Source organism: Crocuta crocuta, unplaced genomic scaffold (genome assembly GCF_008692635.1).
Source record: "Crocuta crocuta isolate KB4526 unplaced genomic scaffold, BGI_CrCroc_1.0 scaffold373, whole genome shotgun sequence".
Taxonomy (NCBI): Eukaryota; Metazoa; Chordata; class Mammalia; order Carnivora; family Hyaenidae; genus Crocuta; species Crocuta crocuta.
In genome coordinates this window covers 958,037-963,597 of record NW_027531911.1, presented here as the reverse complement: position 1 = coordinate 963,597, position 5,561 = coordinate 958,037, and positions in this window count along the sequence as shown.

The window sequence follows — 5,561 nt, the reverse complement described above, 5'->3', positions numbered from 1 at the left end:
GGTTAAGTACTGTCATAGGCAGAATAATAGAACATACCTAATCACTGAAACCTCTGAATATGTTATGTTACATAGTTAAAGGAAAATAAGGCTACAGACAGATCTAAGTCTGCAAATCAGCTGATATTAGGATAGTGAAATTATCCTGGATTATCTAGATGGGCCCATGTAATTACAAGGGTATTTAAAAGAAAAAAGGGGAATAGAAAGAAAGAACCACAAAGATGGCAGCTTGAGAAGGATGTGGCCTGAATTGCTGCTTTGAATGTGAAGGAAAGGGACCATGAGTCAAGTCAAGGAAACCAAACGGCCTCTAGGAGGTAGANATAATAGCAAATTATTAAAAATGAGGAAGTGGTTGTAGAGCCCCCGATTTGTAGCCAAGTTGGACCTAAGTGTGGGGAACCTAGAGACTCACTACCTATGGTTGACATCTGAAGTGGAGGGGGCAGTCTTGTCATTTGCTATAATGGCTCACAGGTAGCAGAGAAATACTTATGTTTACTGGTTTATTATACAGGTTATAATAAATGATATAGCTGAACAGCCAGATGAAAATGTACATAGGACAAGGTCTAGGAGAATCCTGAGCACAGGAGCTTCTATTCCTGTGGAGTTAGGGAGTACTGCCCTTCTAATGGGGTGAACCTGGAAGTTCTCCAAACCCCATAGTTTTTTGTGGAGGCTTCATTACAGAGACATGACTGATTACGAACTGAATCCCCAGCCTCTTTTCCCTTCTTAGAGGATGGATAGAGGGCTGAAAGTTTTAAGCTACTTCTTTTTTTTAATATTTAATTTTTTAAAAATGTTTTTATGTTTTTTTGAGAAAGAAAGAGACATAGATTGGGGAAGGAGCAGAGAGAGAGGGGGACACAATCTGAAGCAAGCAGGCTCCAGGATCTGAGATGGCAGCACAGAGCCTGATGCGGGGCTCAAACCCACCAACCGTGAGATCTTGACCTGAGCCAAAGTCAGACGCTTAACTGATTGAGCCACCCAGCCACCCTGAAAGTTTTAAGCTTCTAATTATGGCTTGGACTTTCTGGTTACTGGCCTCCATCCTGAAACTACTTGGGACCCCCAGTCACCAGTCATCTCTTTACCATACTCACAAGACACTCTGGAGATGCCAGCTGTCTTAGAAGCTCTTTGGTGAGGAACCAGAGTTAGCGACCAAATATCAGAACAAAAGTTGCTCCCAGTACCCACAGTGCTCAGGAGATTACAAGGATTTTAGGAGCTTTGTGTCAAGAAGTAGGAAAATACACCAGTAAATATATATTTTGTTATTTCATACACACTGTTTAACTTATATGATCAGTAGTCTATTGCTAACATCCCATATAAAGGACATTGAGAAATGGCTAGCATTTCACACAAGTTGGTTTAAGAGGAAGTACTTAAATACCATTACCAAGATGCTTTTATTTTAATGGAGAAATTGTTCCAGTAAACAATTTATATATTCTGCCCACAAATATTGGCAAACACATAATATTGATTTTGTGATATTATTTATAATCTGTATAAAATAGCATATGATTAAGGACTGGAGAATATTGCACAAAAGATATTTCAATGTTCATTTAAAAGTGTTAAGACTTCAGTCTCAGACCTGATTTAAGGTCACATCACAGAGACAAGAGATGCAGTAACTAATGAGGAGCTAATTCATTTTGCAATGTTTTGAGCTTTGCCATCAAGAATAATATAGACCAAAAGAAAAAAGAAAGAACAATATAGACCAGTAACAATATAGACCAGACCAGTAATTCCTCTTTCATATTTTTAAATAGTAAAAATGATCTGATCAAAATTCCTTATTGTTTTTTACTAGAATAATGTTTTTTGGTTCTCCTTATCTGATATCACTTTAGGATAATATATTTTCTGAGGTTTTGGTTTATATAATAAAATGTTAAATAGTCATAGAGAACATAAGGGGGAGTAACAGGATATGAAGTTAGAGAGACCAAGACTCAATCATTAGAGGTTTACAGGAGATTGTAAGTACTTTGGATTTTATTCTGAAAGCAATGCACAGTCATGGGAGAGTTTGAGCAGAAGCATGACAGAATCTTAAGTTTTATAAAGATCATTCTGCCTGCTGTGTTGAGAAGAGGCTGTAACAGTGCCAGGTGTAAACGGGGTGAATGGTTATGGTCTGGAATAGAAGGATAAAAAGTGATCTTATTTTAGATGTATTTTAAAGGTAAAGCTTGCTTTTGTTGTTTGTTTGTTTGTTTGTTTGTTTGAAAAGATTAGCTCTAATGAGAGGGGAGTCAGGGGTGATTCCAAAGTGTTTGCACTTAAACAGTTGGATAGCTGAAGTGGTCATTGACTAACAGAAGCAGTTATTTTTTTTTTCCTTCAGGGAAGCTGTCTATAAGACATCCAATGGAGTTGGAGATAGATGTATAAATTTTGAGTTTAGGAGTTAGATCTGCATTAAAAGTGTAACTTTGTGAGCCATCACACTATAGATATATTTTAAGCCAGGATACAGAATAAAGTCACCAAGGAAGTTGTAAATGTGAGCACAGAAGGGAGGTAGTTACCAGAGAGGGATTTAGGACTAAGAGCAGAATTTTATTTTTGATCTGCATTCTGATTAGTATAATCCAGTAAGAAATTAATAAATCATGATGCAATAGTGGCAACCTCTGGAGAAATGGGAGAGAATGGAATCTAGATCTCAAAGTCTTAACATTATAGAGGAGGAAGGTATTCTACTTGTTGTGTACCAAAACTGACAGTTGGTATTTCCTGTCCTTTTAAATTATAACCATTCTCACAGTGTGCAGGATGTACAGAGGCATCTAATTTTGCTTTCAATTTGTGTATCTTTGACATTTAATGAGTTGAGCAGTTTTCCATGTGTTAATTATTTGTTTGGGTTTTCTTTTTTCTAATAAATCCATTCATAAAAGCTTGATGGCAAATGCAGAAGGAGGGTAAGCAGAACACAAGGGACTCAAGGACACTACCAGAGGGGCTAACAGAGGTGTAAGTGAAGTTCCAGAAGGAGAAGTGAGAGAGAACCAAGCCATTTTGATCACATAGTAGCTAAAAGTTTTCCAAAAATTTTAAAAGGTATCAACTCATTTATCCAAGAAAGTTAGCGAACGTAAAGAAAGACAAATAAAAATTTAACCACACTTAGAGATATTATTGTCAAACATATGAAGATGAAATATGGAGAAAGCAGAGAAGATATGAGATTCAGCTGAGAAAAGACACCGCCTTCATCGCTAAAGCAGTATGTACTCACTGCTCATCAGAAACAATGCAACAGTAGTATACAGCACACACCACAGGGGCTATTTCTTGAGCTTCCAGGGGAATCTATTCACAATGAAACATGACAGTAAGATTTGACCAATAATTTCTGCAGGCCAGTCCAGGAAGCCAAACCACAGCCTCTGAAATGATTGGCTCAGAAAATTAGGACTTGGTCAAAGACTACCGGCCTCACTATTTTGACCCTGTTTCCAACTCAGGACCAACCAGGCCACCAAATAGCTACCAAACCAATCACAGATGATGTTTTAGTTTGAGTCCTCTTACTCCCATCTTTCCCATGCCAACAGCCTTCAGTCAAAGTATCAGGTCCTCCTGGGGCACCTGGGTGGCTCAGCTGGTTGAGTGTCTGACTTTGGCTCAGTCATGCTCAGGGCTCGTGGGTGTGAGGCCCACATCAGCTCACTGCTGTAAGCACAGAATCTGCTTCAGATTCTCTGTCCCCATCTCTCTCTGCCCCTTCCCCATTCATATGCTCTCTCTAAAAAACAAACATTTTTTTAAAAAAGTAGAAAGCCCTCATTTTTGTTCACTTTGAAATTTCTCAACTTCATTAACTGCCTTTGGGTTTGTGCCAAATGCAAGTGGTATTAGTTTCCTATTGCTACTGTAACAAATTTCCACAAATTTAGCAACTTAAATTACACAAATTTATTATTTTACAGTTCTGGAGGTTAAAAGTCTGAAATGAGTCCTACGGGGCTAAAATCAAGGCGACAGCAGAGCGGTGGTTCTTCTAGAGGTTCTAGGGGAAAATCTGATCCTTGTCTTTTCCAGCTTTTTCAGTCTGTCCACATTTCATGACTTGTGGCTACATCATTCCGACCTCTGCTTCTGTTGTCACATCGCTTTTGATTCTCTTGCCTTTCTCTTATAAGGAACCCTTGTGATTACATTTGGCCCACCAATATTATCCAGAATAATTTCCTCAGCTCAAAATTCATAAGTTAATCATAGCTGCATAGTTAATCATAGCTGCATTGTAAGGGACTTTTTTCACAAGGTAACATATTTTGTAAGGAAACATATTCACAAATTCCAGGGATTCAAACATAGACATTTGTGATGATTAATTTTATACGAAAGCCTGACTGGGCCATCAGGTATCTTGACATGTGGTCAAACATTATTCTGGGTGTGTCTATGAAAAATTTTTGATGAGATTAACATTTAATCAGCAGACTGAGTAAAACATTTTGTCCTCCCTAATGTGTGTGGCCTTCATCCAATCAATTGAAGATCTAAAAGGCTATGTGAAACGGAATGTCTCAGGCCTGTCTGCTGAGTTGGAACATCAGTCTTCTGTCTGCAAACTGGAACTTATGCCATCGGCTCTCCTGAGTCTCCAGCCTACTAACTTCTAAGCCAATTCCTTATAACGATCTCTTGATTACTGAAAAAGCCAATTGCTTATGATAATCTCTTTATATATACTATGATAAATATTTATATCTCTATCTAGATAGATATATCTCCTATTAGTTTTGTTTCTCTGGAGAATCCTAACTACTACAAGACCTCTGGAGGGGCAATAGTTAGCCTACCACTCTAGTGATGGTGGCTGACTCCCTTACTATAGCAACCTCTGACAATAACCTCTGCTTGTTACCATATGGTAACTGCAAATCGAATTTCTACATCATATTGAGAGGTTTGGCAGTATCAAAAGTACAGCTTTATATAGATTAAGGGAGAGCATATAGAAAGTACACTAAGTCAACTTTATAATGTCTCTCTGATCAGCTGTATCAATATACTTGAAGGGGCAAGCCCAACCATTAATCATGAACATTCACCACAGAAGATAAAGGGCACTGGTTCTGTTTTCTGGAAAGTTGCAAATGACTTCCAGCACCAAATAGTTAACTGGTCAAAACAAGAACCACACACAGAGATGTTTCCTTCTTTTATTCTTTGACATATTAAATTGTTTATATAGTTTAAAATCAAATTCTAAGTTCTAAACAGTGTGTGTGTGTATATATATATATATTATACATACTGTATAATGTATATAATCTCATTTGTATATACATGTGTATATATAGATATATATTATTACATACACACAATTCTTGTTATTCTTGGTTATGTTCTGTAAAATTGCAATGAATACTGTATTCGTTCATATGAAACTATTGCTCCTACGGGAAATAGAGGGTATGTTCCTGCGATCATCTAGTCACATTTTCATTAACCAAACAAGACATAACCTTGTTTTATGTGTTTCATATATATATGAATATATATGAACATAA